We start from the raw sequence: 18292 nt of genomic DNA, 5'->3' as shown, positions 1-18292 counted from the left end.
GAACCATCACCCTACCATCGACTCGATCGACTGCCACCTTGAACAGTGCAGAAGCACCAAGCAAGTCTTTTCAAGCTGCGCTGCCCACAAGCAATTCAATCAACTTCCATGTTGACCACTTGGACAATCAGACCCGACAGTCACCCTGGGACTTACTCCCCTAAAAAATTGTGTAGAGGCCACTGACCTTACTCGTTCAGCTAATTGAGGAAATTGCATAGACAGGCCAGATAGACACCAAGTTCCGTCCCTGTCTCCCTTAGAAAATGACGCAGTTTTTCCAGTCAGTCATCCTGATAGTCGATCGGCTGCTCATCCCAAAAATTGCAGAGTTTTCATGAGCAAGCTACTACCCAATAGTCCTCTCAACTCAGAAATTACGCAGAGATGATCAGCAGGCCGCCCTCCCAGCCTTAGTGCAATTTCCCTCGCCAACAGCTCCTAGTAGCAGACTTCCAGTTCCCTCCAGGAATTATGCAGTTTTTGCTGCCAGTGAACCAACAAACAACTATCAGTTCCCTCTTGGAATTGCGCAGTTTTGGTTGCCAGGCTCCCGGGAAGTTCTGCCCAAAAACTGTGCAGTCTCTTCCTACTGACCCTCCTTGCAGCCCGGCCTGTTCCTCCAGAAAATTGCGCAAATTTGGCCTTCCAACCCTTGCTACCCTCTCATTCTGGAAACTGTGCAGATCCTTCCTACCTTTCCTTCCTGCAGCCTAGACTCTTCCTCCCAAAAATTGTGCAATTTTTCCTTCCAGCTGAGTCAGACCTCGCAGAAAGTCATAGTCGACTTGGATTTCCCATCTCCATCACTTAGTGACTCTTGCACAGTTTTCATCAACAATGCCTGGAGCCATCATCCCACTTCACAACCTTGCTGCCCCTCCCAGTCACCTGCATCCGAAATGATCATGTGTCATGGTAGACTAGGTGGTTTGAATTTGATGTCATCTCTTCATGAGTGACGGCATGTAGAGGTACACCAATAATCATGGCGCGACGATGAATGGCATGAACAAAGGGAGCACAAGGACAGGTTCACCAACAGACGAACGAAGGATGCATGTGAAGAGATGTGCTTGCAAATGGATGATCATACAAAGATATGTTCGTGAACAGACGGACTAGCAAACATGCAAGATGTTCTCACAAACGGACGAATGGATGAACATGCACCTTTCCCGAATAGATGAGTCTATCAAGTATTCCAACATGCAAGCAAGGAACAACATGCCAAAGCTTCATCAAGTGAACCAAAGACCATCGAAGACTTCGCGCACTTTGCCATGCGGAGGTGAAGCTGTGACACACCATGAAGACATCCATCACCCAACAACACTGTAGCTCGACATGCACTCCAACAGCAACACGAGTGTACCAACATTGTCATGTCAAGTCATGTCATGAGTCATGTCGCCCACATCTCTACTATGGGCTATGTTGTCAATCAATGTAACGAAACATGGAAGTCCAAGAGACCCAATTGTTGTACAAAGAGTCAGGGAAGTCAAACAATCATGAGGGTAGTCGAACAGCGACAAGGGTTAGTTTCACCCTTGGCTATAAATACCCCCTCATTTGTACATGCAAAGGAGTTTTTCACCTCAACTCCTCCCACATAGCCAAGAGAGTATGTAATCTTTTCTTTGAGGAGTAAGTGGTCGCTCTAATGCCTTGCACTCGAGACTAGTGATGTATGGTGTAATGATGTGTCTTGGAACTTTTATTTAATTCGAAAGCGTGCTAACATGCCAACACATTTTCACACATGTATTGTATCTGTTGTAAGACTAATTTTTAACACTTGTAATGCATGTTGCTTTAACTTGTGTTCTACATTTGAACTATTTCACTTGTTGTAATACATAATCTATTAATGGAAATGTGTTGTATATGTTGTTAACGATTTATTTCTCGTGTAGACTACTCTCCTAGACATTAGACAAACCTTTCATGTAAAAATTGTTGTAACAACCATTGCACTCATTTGGACTCATCCGTTGCGTGCTTCACGTGTTATCTTACCTTTTATGTTGTGAATGCTGCATTAGTGTGGACTGCTCCTTCAAAATCTATGCATGTCCTATTGTGTTATGTGTTCCTAGTCAAGTTGGGATTTCATCCCAACCAACTTAGGACTCACTCTCACCCTCTCCCTTTACAGTGAAAGAACCATTGACATGAGTACACCAGCACTCACCAGACACACGAACCTCACTTCTCGAAGGCAAATCAAACCACTCTCCTGTGTTGACAAACAAGATTTGAGGCAAATACTTAAGATAATGGCAATCGGGCCATCATACCGGATGGGAATCCCACACCAAATGGTGTGAGGTATAGTTGGGACTTCATACCGAGGTGATCCCCTGAATGTTGGTGGATCCAGTACCATGAAAAACTTCCGCTTGTCATTTCCCTTGTCGAGTTATGGCTCATAATCAAAACATGCATCAGACTCAAAATATTGTACCTCAGTCACCAATGATTGCTTGGCATGACACTCATTTGTGTGTGAGTGGGGCTCTTGTGGAACTCACACCACTTTCTTGTGTCCTTCTTCATCTTCGTGGTTCAATTCTTTGTTTGTAACTCTGATGGGTTGTCCTGGGCCGCTCCACATTGGTTCTATCCTTTGTTCTATAGTTTGGGGGTGCTTTTCCCTACTTTTGATTCACAAATCCAAATTCACACTTTTTTTGTTTAGATTTTTGTTCAATCTTGGCCATATATAAGTTTACTGCACCAATCAAGGAGATGTGCAAGAACTCCATTTCTTCCTGAATTTTTTTTTGTATACAACTATGGTACTTGAGCACTAGATGTCACTTAGAGTCTTTCATACCTAGCTTTGTGCATAGAGTATGAAAAATATTTGTGAACTGATGCACATCTTGGTCCCTTTCTTGCCATAGTTTGGTCCATTATATGTACTTGTCCTCATAGCTTCCCATAGGGTAATATTATTCCTCAACATCATCATGAAAAGATTTCTAAAAGGGTGTGTCTATAAAAAAAGACAATTCCTTGACCCTTTTCTCACAATAAGTTTCTTATCAATCCTTGACATGGGGGGTGGCCTTACATAGTGGAAAAGTAATATTTTCCATATCAGAAAAACTATGGACCGAAAAATAACCTTCCAGCGGATTAAACCATTTATCTACCACATCTGCATATATTTTACCTTCAAAAATATGGATATTGAAATTAACTTATACTTGAAGGGGGTGATGCCTCCAAAGTGACTATTGGATAAAGATGTGTCGCATGTGGGCATCCTCCAAAGGATCTGGGAAAAAGATTCTTCAAGAAATAGTTTGATAGGATCTCCTACTCCCTCATCTTTCTTTTCTTCTACCATGGTAGGTTGTCACTGTTGGCGGGAATGGTCTTGCAAAATCTCAACCAGTTCAAGTCCCAACTCCTTATACCTCGACTTCATTGGGGACATGCATAGAGAAATAGAGAAAGAGAAGACCACTCTGATACCATTGATCCAAATTTATGAAGGAACACAATGAAATACAGATATAAACAAAACATAGAGCTACAGTGAAAATAAAACTTCAATTCATTAATAACAGAGTACTGAAAATTTTTACTTTCAGAATGGAAATAAACTAGCTTGGGTGATGGTAGCTTATCTCTGAGAAGAGATGTGGTGGTTATATGCCTTCCGAACTGTGTTACAATGAGGCCTGAAGGTCTATTTATTATTGAAAAATAATGGAGAATCCTAAACATCCAAAAACCTAACCCTAGGAGATGAAGTGCCAAATTTTTGTGGGCCTCGTTGGGGTAAATTGGTACATCAACTTCCCGGGGTTGTAACTTGGGCATACGACCTTCATTTGATGGGTACGAAATCTCGTTAGAAATATCTATTCGAGGACTAACATTCAACTGCAAACTCCTATTGTTTGGCACAAGTTTTCTCGTTTTCGAAAAAAACGTCGTTTAGGGTCTCAAAATTGCTCTAGAATTTCAGCACCTGAAAAATTGCCAAAAATAGTAAATTTTGCTACAATTAAGGAAACTGAAAGAAACAATGTTGGGGGTCCAAGTGGAATAGGCGAGTGGCCACTAATATCCACCTCTATCAATAAATTTCCAAGGGGTGCTTTACACCCACCATAAGGCTCATTGTATTTCAATTTAGTACATTGCTTAATGGTATTCTTTTCGTAATAGGATTATCATAAAGTTAAATTGTTTTTGTGCTAACTACCCAACCCTTAAGCATGCACAAGTGTTGGAAATTCTATGAACAAATATAGAAATGGTCTTGGTCTCCTTTAAGAGAATAAAATGGAAAATAGATGCATCTTCTTATGGTGTTGGTATTTGTAATCTACACGTGGCCACATCAATTTGTTCTTCAAGGTTATAAATGGACCACAATACTTTAGAGACAATTTATAATATTTAACCATTAATGAAGAAATCATTTTAACAAAATTAACCATGCAGTCTTTTCAAAGAATTTAGCATAGTTAAATTATCTTTCTATGCACAAAAATAATGTAATAACTTATCCTTTTATGCACATGACTTATTGGCAATCTTTTTCAAGAAAATAACATGGTTAACTTTTATGCACAAAAACCATATGCAAATCATTTTAAAAAAATAACATGATTAACTTTTCGCATAAAAAGCATATAAAAATATTAAAAAAAATAACTTAGTTAACTTTTCATTTTACAAACAAAAACCATGCAACCATCTTTTCAAGAGGTTAACACAAGAAACATGTATATTTTTCCAAAATATTAACACAGTAAATTTATCTTTCTATCCACAAAACCATGCAATATTTTCAAAGAAAAATAGAAATAGTTAACCTATGTTTCTGCACACAAGGATTGATGGAAAATTTTCCAAGAATTTAATACAAGAATTCATCAAATATTTTCAACAAAGTAAATATAGTTGATCGTTTGCCTCTACGAATAAGAATTCATGAAATATTTTCAATAAAGTAAATCTAGTTTTTACCTGTGTCTCTGCGCACAACTTTGGGTTAGTAATCCCAACATCGATCCCCAATTTGCAGTGATGTTGTCCCAGTGTTTTTCCAAGAAAATGTCGTGACACTTCTAGACCTTTATCCTACAGCAGCACGCAATGAGGTATGTCAATGATGATTTTTTCGATTCCCAATTCAATTCTTCTTCTATTGCTGCCATGATCTCCACGTCATTTTGCTGTCATCACAAGCAATTATTGTCATTGAAAGCCATAGAAAAGTAGAGATGATAAATATAACAAATTCCAATGGATGCATAGTAGAGATGATAGGATTTTGCCAGTTAAAATGCCTACATAATCCAACAGATGCCCCTTGAAGAAAGATGACATCCGTAAAGTAATGGTATTTTCCAAAGCCATTCAAACAAAGAAACAATTTCTATGAACTCTATGCAGTTTATAATTGTGTCTGGGCACCAAACAGTTTAGACTATTTCTACATATTAATCAATAAAATATATTTTTATTCATGACACATTCACGACGTTGTGATGTGGTAATTGGGTCTTTTGTTAAGACACTCCTTGATGTGAAGTCACTGGTTCAATTCCCCACCCTAATCGGAGTAATATATTGGACATGATGAAGATTTAGTCCCACCAAGGTTAAAAAAAAAACATAGTTATGACGCGAATATTTCCAAACTCATATAGTGGTCCTAAGGATATTATAACTTCATTATCTTTACATAAGAGAGAATAAATAAATATGGATTCCAATCCTCTTTACAAATATTTGGACCATGTAACCCATCACTATAATGTGTATGGACTTAAACACCATTTCATACATCCATAGTATCTCTAGGCATTAAATTACATAAACAATTGTTCAAAGAAACAACAAAATCAAATACATGTAAAGGTTAAAAATAAATACAAAGAAATTCACGCAATAAACTAGTTCAATTAGATATCCATTAATTTTTAGAAATTTTACTAAAATTACATTTATAATAACTTAATAAAATTCCACTTTAAATTCACTGAATCTCAAAATTATAATCATTTTAAATGCTTTATTAAGAATTCAAAACTAAAAATATGACTGTTTTTTCACACCCTTTATCTATTTATCTGTATTGGTTGGTCTTACTCATAACTAGGCTTACATATAAGTTCACAAAAAAAACACAATAAAACTTATGTTCAAATTTTGTATGGACCTGGTTTTCTTTGCGTCCACATTCTCTATCCCTTCTACCATATGTTATCATCCTTCATTTCCTTTCTTGTTTTATGTATTTCTATTCTTTTCTTATTTCTTTTTTCTCATCTATCTTCCTTCTATTCTCTATATTTTATTATTTTCATATTTCCTCTTTCTATTCTTTAATTTCTTAGACTCCCTTCCTTTCATTATCTTTATTTATTATAATTTTCTAACAAATTTCTCTCTCTTTGGATTTATGCTTCCCACTTTTCACCTCACATGAACTTTCTCTATTATGCACCCTTTCATCCACTAGTTACTTATATGTCTTCAAACTAAATGCAACATCATCATTGTAGTTCTCTCCATTAATCTTCTTTACACATGAAAATTTAATGGTCTTTCACATGGAAAATATAATTGATAGTGTGGTAAATAACTAAATGCAACATCATCATTGTAGTTCTCTCCATTAATCTTCTTTACACATGAAAATTTAATGGTCTTTCACATGGAAAATATAATTGATAGTGTGGTAAATATAATTGATAATGGTCTTTACCAATTAAAGATTAATGAAATCGAGAACTAAATAAATTTTAAAAATTATTCAACTTGGATAACCTTGACATAACATGAACCATAAGATTGAAGAAAAAGATCAAGGGGGTGAGTTTCCATCTGGGTGAAAATAAAATAAGTGAACCAGAAATATTGTCATTGATGGAATCTAGGATCATCTAATCACTGGCATGGCATATTAGTAATTCCTTATAAAATCATTAAAAAAAAAAATTCTATAATGTAAATCAAACAAATCACATAAAATTGAATAATAATTAATATTAATTTAACCATCAAGTTAAATTATTGTACATTAATTGATGTAATGACTATATATTATCAATGTCCTAATGTAATTTAAGATTTAATTTTATATCAACCTTCTAGATAACAAGAAAATCATGACCTCATGTTGATTCAATAATTTAGCAACAAAAATTCAATTATCACTTTATGTGTATGTACATTATATATCGAAATGTTTATAGGTCAATTGTGTTTTTTTCATTTGCATTCAACACTAAATTTTATATATATATATATATATATATATATTTTTTTTTGCTTTTAATTTTGTTTTTAATAAATTTCTATTAAATCCACAATAACAACGTCCATTTATTTACGAAAAATTAAAATAAAAACACTCTACATTAATTTATTTTATTTTATTATTTAACTTTTTTTTTTTGTAAACTGTGGAAGGACTTTTCTTTTTCTATTACTGCGAATCAAAACCACTACATGCTTGTGGTGGCCTCAACCCGCCCCAAGGGGAAACTGGGTTTATTGGCCACCTGAAATTTTTAACAACCATCCAAAAATAGAAAGTTCTAATTCTTCTTGTCCAAGCTAGATATACTAAACAATCATAAAGATTTCTATTGATTCATGTCTGCATTCTAAACGTCAAAAAGGAACTAAATATTCCACTCTACTATCTAACAATTTCTTGAAACCAGCATATATACATGTCTTCCATTATTGTGCCTCCATGCCTGTCTGCTGCTCCACTTCTTTCTTGATGTCTGGGTAGCAGTCCTTTATCTGCTGCTGTATTTTATCCATTTTTTGTCCTGCATTAACAGAGTAATCTAGATATTCTTCAGTTCTTTCCTTAGATTTGGAATTCCTTGAGAGAGCTCTGCCATTTCCATAGCTACTTGCTCCATTGCCTTAGCTAGCAACCTTTTCATTACCCAGTGTACGTGTAGAGCCTGCTTATACAGAGCCATACGACCTCTCGTGTTTCCTGGATCTGGGAGGAGATATTCCAGTCTTCCATTTCAGAGTCTGATTGTCCTTGAGTTGCTTCCTCTTCCAGTTGCTTGTATTATCCTTCTAATGTCCTTGTTGGTGTTCTCACAATAGGCTCTCTCCGCGAACTGAATCTTTTTTCCTATATACCTTCTAGATTTTCTAGCAGGTGTAGTTGCATGTTCTTCCCAGTAGCCTCCTGCTCTTCCCCTTCCCCTTCCACGTTGTCTCCGTCTCCCTCCTGTGCCTCCTCTATTCCGGTAATTTCCTCTGTCTCCCCGACTCTTCGTGCCCGAGCCACTACCAAAATCATGACCTCCTTCTCGCCCTTGACCTCTCCATTCTTCCTCTTCCCTGGTCTCCTGCTTGTCATTCGTCCTAGGCTTTACTACCCTCCCAATCTTCTCTCATGCCTGCTCCCCTCTGTCCTGGTCCGAATCAAACATCTCTATGTTATCCTCTGAATCTTCCCGGACATTTAGGATGTCCTCAGTCATTTCTTCTTCCACTATTCCTTTTCATTTCTTGTTCTGGTTGCTTCGTTCTCCATAGGCTTCACTCCCATCGTTCCTCGACCTTCTTCTTGTCGCCATTAGACCCTTACCTTCTGCATTGTCTGTTTGGATTTTCCAGCTCCTCTTTCCTCCTGTTATCTTGGTCCGAGCCCTCGCCACCCTACCTCTTCGCCAGTTCTCTAATGTTTCCTTTCGTGTTTGCTTTCCTTTATCCCGCTTTCCTTTTTTATGTCTTTGTCTCTTCCAATTTCTCGTTTCTTCCTTTGTCCGTTCTACTTGCCACTTGTTACCTCCTTCACTGCCTGCGTCCTTTCGTCCTTCCTTCGTATTGTCATTCTCATGTTTGCTTTCTGACATTATGTCATTTCCACCTCCCTCCGTCACCACTCCATCAATGTTCCTCCTTGAGATGCGTTCTCTTCTGATGATCTCTCTATCCTTATTCATAATTATTTGACCCTCCTCTGTCCTGTCCTTCCTTCTCACCTGATTTGGATTTATTACTCTGTACACCGTCAAAATCACCCCGGTCAAAATCACCCCGATCGGGGACTTTACTTAACTTATTTCTAGAGTTATATAAAACATATACATTTTCTTATTATGCTTTTCGTACATACTTAAATTTGTTTTAATCTTATGTTTTTATTTTTCATCTTTCGCTGATTTTGCACATAATCAAATAAGTTTTATTTGAACGATTTAAATGTTTTTCATATGTTTGTTTTACGAATGATTTACTTATATTTAATTTACATTTGACATTTATAGGGATGAGAAAGAGTTCATCTTTTCAAATCATTATACAAATGGAAATAATATATATTTTCAGGTTGAAAACCAAAAATTATATTGCATTTTAATGCATAACATCCCATTTTGAATGCTTTGAAATTTTAACAACTTTATCATTGGTGGATTAAAAGCATAAAAAATTCATCTCTATTAAATGGTGCTTTATTTCGATAAATTGGTCTTTCTTTCTTTCTATCTATTTGGCAAAACATGGGAAGATTGTTCATAAAAGCTTAAAGAACTCATCCCTATTGAATGGTGCTTCACTCCAATAAATTGGTTTTTTTTCTTTCTTTCTCTTTTTTTTTGAAAAAAAGATTAAACTAATGTAAATAAGATTATGCAACACTCATTTTGCAAATATTCATTTCAATTAGAATTACAAGAGTGCACTTCATGAAAACCATTAATACATTTGTGGAAAAGTTAGAAGGTTTTCTACATATGCTCGATTTAGAAGATATTTTTTCTATATATACTACTTATGGTAAAAAAGAAAAGAAAATAAATATAAGAGAAGGAAATGATTAGTTTAGCTCCTCCCTTGGTTAAGAATAGTTTATCATAACATTTGTTGGAGATAATTACTCTTAGTTACATTTAGTGAGCTTTTAGTTTCAAGCAATTTACATACAATTTAAATTTAGGTATATTTAGTCATGCATGTGTGAGCTAGTATTATCATCTCTATTCTTTGTAATTTTAAGTCTATTTAATCATGTAGCTTCAATCAATTGAATCAATAAAATTTGTGGGGGCATTTGTCAACCTGAAAGGCATGGCTAGCCATTGAAAAAGGCCCTCCTTTGGTTTGAAGGTAGTCTTCCACACATCGAAGGGTTCGATTGGTACCTAGTGATAACTGGAATTCAAGTCAATCTTGTTAAAATTTATGGCCCCTTGAGCTAGTCCAGAAGGTCATCAATACATGGGATTAGATATGTATTCTGGACAGTGATCTTGTTCAATGCCTGATAGTTAATACAGAGTCTCCAAGTCTCATCCTTATTTTGTACTAACTTGATTAGGATCCCACATGATGATGAACTTGGCTTGACGTGTCCTTTCTGCACCAACTCTTGAATTTGCCTCTTGATTTTGTCGTTCTCCATAACAGAGCATCGATAGATCGGTCCATTGGGTAGTAGCACGCCCAAGGTTAGATCAATGGAGTACTTGACCTGACAGTGTAGAGGTACACCTGTGGGTGAGGTGAAGATGACCATGTACTCCTCCACAACCTTGTCCATTTGTTGTTGTTGTGCAGAGGAGCCTTGTCTAGAGGTTGTGACCAAAATATTATTCTTTCCCTAAGGACGAACCATAAGGAAAATAAATTTCGCAATCTGAGAAATGAACTTACTGCATTGCTTTGTAGTGGTCAAAGAAATAGTCGTAAGCGATGCTACCTTTGGTATCATGTACAACTTATTTCCCAAAGTAATAATAATAGTGTGAGGCCTAGACTCATACACAATATTTCGCTTCCACAAGTATGGTTGGCCTAATAATACATCACAAACTTCAAGAGGAGAAACATCACATAGTACCTCATATATGAAGGGATTGATTTTGTAGGAAAGGCGACACCATTCGCTGATGTGAAGATCTCGCCCTTGGTGAAGCCATCCGATGGTGTACAACTGTGGGTGTGGTGTGGTTAGTAGGCCCAACCGCTTCACGACCTCTACTGAAATGAGGTTCTTTTGGCTCCTAGTATCAACAATGAGCTCCAACGGAGAACCCTTCACCCACATCTGTGAGTGGAAGAGTCGTTCCCCCTCCTCTGAATCTTCGAGCTCATTCTTCTAGAGCTTGGTGGTGGAAACAATAGCTCTAGGCTCTGCATCTATAATCTGCTTCCCTTTGTCAGTCCCCTTGTTGGTTTTTGACTTAGATTCAGAACATGCATATGATCTGGAAGCCTTTAACATGGCCACCAGTGACTGCTTGGCTCGACACTCACTTGTGTTGTGAGTGGGATTCTTATGGAACTCACACCATTTCCTTGTGTCCTTCTTTGTCTTCATGGTGCTCTTTTATTGCAGCTTTGGCAGGTTGTCCTGGGTCTCCTCGCTTTGGATTTGTCGTTTGTTTTGCAGTTTGGGGGTGCCTTTCCCTTGCCTTAGATTCACAGATCCAAAGTCTCACTTCTTCTATTTAAAATTTTGCTCGATCTTGACACCATATTAATAGGCAACGCTAAGCACGGAGAAGACCAAGAACTCCATCTCATCTTGGATGTACTTGTGTATACAGTCAGGGTACTTGAGTACCAAACGCCGCTCAAAATCATTGATACCCAGCTTTGTGCGAAGGGTATGGAAAAAATTTGTGAACTTCGACACATCTTTGTCCCTTCCTTGCCACAGTGTGGTCCACTTTATGTATTTATCTTCATATCTCCCAAAAGGGTAATATTATTCCTTGATGGGGTCTCAAAAAGAATTCCAAGTGGGTATGCTAAAAACAATGAGGATTCCCTCTCGTTCTTTTGTTCATAGCAGGTTTCCCACCAGTCGTTGACATGTGGGGCAGCTTTGAGGAGTACAAAATATTTTTTTCCCGATTGGAAAAGTCATGAACTGAAAAATATCCTTCCAACAGATTTAACCATCTATCTATGGTGTTTGTATCTATCTGGCCTTCAAATATGGAAATGTCAAACTTAACTTGTACCTTAAAAGTAGTGGTTCCTCCAGAGTGGATGCTAGATGAAGATGCATCTCCTATGGGTAGTTGCCGAAGGATCTGGGAAACATTATCCATTGTCACATTCCTTTGTTGCTCGAGGGCTTTCGCGACCAATATTTTGAAAGGATCTCCTATCCCCTTGTCTTTCTTTTCTTCCACCATGGGAGGTCATCAGGGTTTGCAATGTTGGTCTTGCAAAGGTTCAACCAGTTTGATCCCTAACTCCTTATACCTTGACATTGTTGGAGACATGCAAAGAAAAACGAAGAAAGAGTAGACCACTCTGATACCAATGATATAGACTTATGTAGGAATGCAACAAAATACAGATATACAAAAAAACACTGAGATGTAGCAGAAATAAAACTTCATTTCATTAATATCAAGGAACTGAAATATGCTTACATACAAAAATGGAATAAACTAGCTCGGGTGATGGTAGCTTATCTCTAAGAAGAGATGTGGCAACTACATGCCTCTGAATTATGTTACATGAGGCTTAATGGCCTTTTTATTATTGAACAATAAGGGAAAATCCTAAACAACCAAAACCATAACCCCAAGAGATGGAACACGAAGAGTTTGTGGGTTTCTTTGGGGTTTGTTGGGCAACCAACTTCCCAGGGTCATAACTTGGTCGTATTATCTCCATTTGGCGTGTACTATACCTCATTGGAAATATCTCTTCGAGTACTACAAGATTTTACATGAGCCCTTGCCATGGCTATGGGCTTGTTGCAGACCTCACAAAACATCATTTAGGGGGTCAAAAGAACTCCATAAGTTCAGGACCCAAGAAATTGCTAAAAATAGTAATGCTCTTATAAACAACGAAACTGATGAAATTGACTGGAGGTCTAGGTGGAATAGGCAGGTGGCCACCAATATCCACCTATTTCAAAAATGGAATTGCAGAATGAAAGAATCAATCTATTGAAGAAAGTGTAAAAGCCAAAAAACATGATCAAGATTTGTTAAAATTTTGTGGGGTGAAGAAACTAATACTGTCGTATACATTCAAATTCGAAGTCCCCACAGGTCACTAGATAACATGACTCCTGAAGAAGCATTCACTAGGAAGAAACCAAGTGTGGACCATCTCTGAATTTTGGTCTCTCCTATTTATATTCATATACCAAAAGAAAAGAGAAAGAAATTGGATCCTTCAGGCATGAAAGGAGCATTTGTTGGCTACAGTAATACTTCAAAGGCATATAGGATATACATAAAATAATGACACCGAATAGAAGTTATTAAAGATGTGATATTTGATGAAATTATTGCATTCAAGAAATCAAAGGATCTCCCAATGGATTTTGATGATAAATAATTTACTGTATTTGATGAGGAAGGTAAAAGGGAAGGAGAAGAACCAAATCATGAAGATGAAGGCCCCAGTGAACTAGTGCAACCGATGGTCATACTAGAAACTAGAAAGAGACCTAATTGGTTGAAGTCTACCCTATTATATGCATAAGGACACGAAGAAGTCCAGGGCACATTCAAGGAAAGTAAGAGGCCCAAAAGATATTTTGGATATGCGGAATATATGACGAAGTTGATAGATGTTGATCCATCCACCTTTGAAAAAGATGTCAAACATCAAGAATGGAAGGATTCCATGAATTAAGAGTATCAATTGATAATGAAAAATGGATTTTGGGAGATCGTACCTAGGCCTGAAGATGAATCCATGTTAACTTCCAAATGGCTCTACAAGATTAAACATGTGGCAGATGGAAGTATTGATAAGTATAAGGAAAGATTTGTGGCTAGGGAGTTATCTCAATAAGAAGGCATCAATTATGAAGATACATTTTCTCCTACAAGAGGGTATACAACTATATGTTCACTGGTCCCTTTGATACGATTGATGGAATGGAAAATTCATCAAATGGATGTCAATATTGCATTCCTGAATGGAACGATTGATGAAGAAGTATGTATAGAGAAACCATTGGGATTTGAAGTCAAATATAAAGAGTCTTATATTTGTAGGTTGAATAAGGGATCATATCGCCCTAAGAAAGCACCAAGGGCATGGTATGTAAGGATGGATGCATGCCTACAAAAATTGGGCTTCATATAGAGTTTTACTGATCTGAATCTCTATATCAGGGTTGTGAAGAATGAGCATGTAATCATTATTTTGTATGTGTATTATCTTCTCTTGATGGGTTTGGAAGGTCAAATCTAAGAGTGTAAGAAGAAACTAGCAACAAAATTCAACATGAAGGATCTAGGATGATGCACTACTATCTAGGACTGGAAGTTTGGAAGGGACCTGATGAGATTTATCTAGGTCAAGGAAAGTATGTGATCGAGATGCTGAAGAGGTTTGACATGATGGATTGCAAACCTATGACAACCCCCGTGATCACAAACATGAAAAGGTTGAATTCCAAATTGAACCAAGTGGATCCAAGCAAGTATAAACAATTGATTGGATCACTAATGTACTTAGTGAATACTTGAACAAACATATGCTTTTCAATGAATGTTCTTAATTAGTTCTAAGTTGAGCCAAAATATGATCATTAGATAGTAGCCAAGCACATACTAAGATATCTGCGAGGAACAATCCACTATTGCCTGAAGTATGAGATGAGGAATGATGTCTAGTTGATTAGATATAGAAATTTCAATTGGGGAGGAAGTGAGCAGGATGGAAGAAGCACTACAGGAGGAATGATGTCCACTTGATTAGATATACAAATTTCAACTAGGGAGGAAGTGAGTAGGATGGAATAAGCACTACATGAGGAAATTACAACATCTGAAGTAAGTAGAGAATCTATCTAGTTGAGGAAATTGTTGTCGGATTTGCTTGAAGGACCAATGGACCCTACTGTGATACATTGTGACAACACTAGTTGTATAAGGTTGTCTAAAGCCCTAATGTTTCATGAAAAGAAAAAGCATATAAACAATAAGTATCACTACATCCGAAATTTGGTGCAGGATGGTGTGTTGTAGATACGATATATCTCCACTAATAAACAAGTGGCTGACATATTGAAAAAATCCCTTCCTAATAAGAAGTGTTTGTATTTGAGAGACAAGCTTGGATTAGTCGATATATCTTCCCTAGTCGAGAGGGAAAGACAGACACATCATTTTTTTCTTCACTTGGGAAGAAATAATGGAGGATTGGGTAAGCATTTGGCTTCTGATACTCTTTGAGGATGAGGTAGGGAATCCAAGGTAAGAGCAGTCGTAGAGGACCGATATTATTTGAGGAATGGGAATCCAAGGTAAGAATAGTCCTGGAAGGTCACACCCCATGAACACCTAGGTTGGGTATGTACCTTGAGAGACAATGATGAAGGTGTCTACAAATCATTGTTCTCGTGAGCATTGTGCTCTGATCTTGTGGAGATATAGGGTTGTTATTAAAGACCTTGCTATGTGACAATGATAGTCTTTATGATGCTAAATAGATGGGTTACCAAGTCAACTCTTCTTATGAGATCTCTTCAGATTGAGAATGTCCATGTACCATTTATGAATACACCCCTATTTAAGAGGGAGTGTTGAAAAATGTGTAACTAGGTTCGGTCTTCATAAATATGAAATGTGCTTTCTTATTCTTGTATATTGTAAAATAAAAGAAAATTTATTAATATTATTTTTGGAGCATGGGTTTCATGTTCAAGGTATTTTATTTTAGACGTTAAGCACCCATTAAGTGCTTCTATGGTTTTTCCTAGATCAAGAAGTCAAAAGAGTCATTGTCATATGTTGAAGACCCAATCGGGCATGTTGTAACTTGTAAAAAGAATTATTTTTGTATTTAAAAGTGTCAGAATACCTTGCAAGGCCAAGTTAGCCTTCCTTCTACGAAGTCGACCTATTTTTAGGAGCCTCCTCCACCTTATAACCCTATATAAACTTTAAAGGAAGGAACTTGACCTCCCTTGGACACGCATTCACTTCTCATCATCTAAGTGAAGTAGAAGAAAAATAAGGCTAGTGAAGAACAAGAAGGACGAAGGAATGATTTTTTGGGCTAATTCTCTCTCACACATGCAAAGAGCTAGGGTTTACTGCTTCAAGCGAAAAAATCTCAAGTTGTTGGAAGAAGATTGAAGTTGTTGGAAGAAGAATCTATTAGGTCACCTTCTAACCCTAGAAAAGGAAGCAAGCAAAGAAAATTTGTTGGTAGGCCTTGGAAGGCTAAATTTCACTCACACATGTGGATACAGTAGCTACTGCAGGGGGCCAAAAATTTTAGACCTGTAATATAGGCTGAAATTTTGTAGTTGGCAGTCGAAGTTGTGCTATTGGAAGAGATTTGACTGGGTTTGACTTGGAAAAGTGAAGCACGTCATCAAGAAGGTCAGAATTGGTATTGGAAGGGTATTAGTCTTGGTCTATAGGTCTTGGAATTCTTCAATTGAAGAATATATAAGAAGATATGAGATTTACTAGTTTTCCTCTCAAGTGGAGAGGTTTTGGCCCTGGATTGCAACCTATATCTTGTGTTCTTTTGTACTATTATTCTTCTTGTTTTGGTAATTTTTTTATTATAAGAACAAACATAATAATAAGAGAAGAAGCTAATAATTAAGAAAAATGTAAAAATATATCACAAGCAGTTATCAAGTAAAAATAAATTATCCTAACCATTTCCCTCAGGATTTCTCAAAAAGTTTAAGCTATGAAGATTAAAGTATAGAATTGGAAATGTTGTTTGTTTCCATATCATAAAAACATTAACTAGAGCAAGGGTATCCCATGAATATGGATAAATGTATAATGGAGAGAAATTTTGATGACTTTGCATAGGTTCATTACATGTGATGGAAAAAATTCCATCACATCCTTATATTATATATGTTTCCTTTTACATTTTCAAGGAAATAAAATGAATACTCCACCACCTGTTCACTAAATTACTCATTGTAGAGAAATTGAAGAGGAAAGATAAGACATGGGATCACATTTTGTCCAAAATTGGATTCAAGAAGACTCTTCCTCAATCGAAAACCCTAGTTTTGAAAGAATAGTAGATTCTCATAAAAGGACCAATTGCACCCCAACAAAAAAATTAAGATTACAATTAAAATAGCAATAACATAAGTAGAGGAATCTCATACATAAACTTTTATTGGTACACTAGAAACAACTAGCTGTAGGGTTACTCAAAGAGTAAGGAAACCTAGAGTAGAGGAACTCCAGATAGAAACTTTGGATGATACACCCAATACAACTAGCTGGCTTGATCAAAGAACAAGGAAAGATAGAGTATAGGAATCCATCAGAAAAATTTATGGTTAACACATTATAAATTCTAGTGATATTAGGAGGAAGCAATCTAAAGTAAAAGGAGCTCATACAAAATATTTGAACAATACACTAGATATATATAGTTTTGCAATGTTAAGAAAATGGGTAAAGTTATAGATGGATAGCAAGGAAAACTCGGTAGCCTGCTAATGGACCATATAAGCAGACCAAGGTTACAAGGAGTTAAGCAAGAAAAATACTTCAGGAATGTGAGTAGAAACAAGATGAGGTTGATTTCATTAAGTGCCATTTAAATACTTATTATTCCTCCAAGGATATTCTTTATTCACCTATATTATGAGAAAAAATTTATTAAATTTAGGAAAAGTATATTACAAGGATTATATTAAAATTATGTTTTAATACTATCCTTATTCTCCAAAATAGTTTGTCATAATAATTTTATCACAAAAAATGGTGATTGACTATATTCAAAGTAGTGAACTAAGTTATTTTCTAATTACTTCTTTTGGAAAACTCAGTATAATTAAAACTTTAAATTATTGATCCACCAAATAATTCCAAATTTAATGAAATATGTATTAATGGATCTAGTGAAATGGCTAATGCCCCTAATAGAAGACACTATTCTATATACCCCTCACTTTGAATTTACATAGTTTGATAAGTATAATGTTGTCAAGAAATAGTCCATCCTAGACCTATGCACTTTCTTCATTCATGAAGACTAAAAGGAAGAATAGGAAGATTAGGAAACACAAATAGGAAGTTGAAGAGTATGAGTTATTGTATGGGCATATTAAAGGTGGCAATGAGATTTTGAAGGGAGGAGAGTTCAACTAAATAAAAGACATGAACAACTAGTCTTTAATTACAAAAACTTGTTTCTAAAAATTAGGAGGTGGTATGATCTATGACTATTGTGGATACAACATCAAAAATGGTTAAAAATTAATCTCGTGCAATCGAAAAATAATGTTCAACAAGCAAGGTCAGGCTCCACATCTAACATCAACAACCTGATTAAGGAAAAA

Source organism: Pinus tabuliformis, chromosome 6 (assembly GCF_031772625.1).
Source record: "Pinus tabuliformis cultivar Carrire ecotype Pingquan chromosome 6, CPIR1, whole genome shotgun sequence".
NCBI lineage: Eukaryota > Viridiplantae > Streptophyta > Pinopsida > Pinales > Pinaceae > Pinus > Pinus tabuliformis.
Note: the sequence above shows the minus strand (reverse complement) of the source record.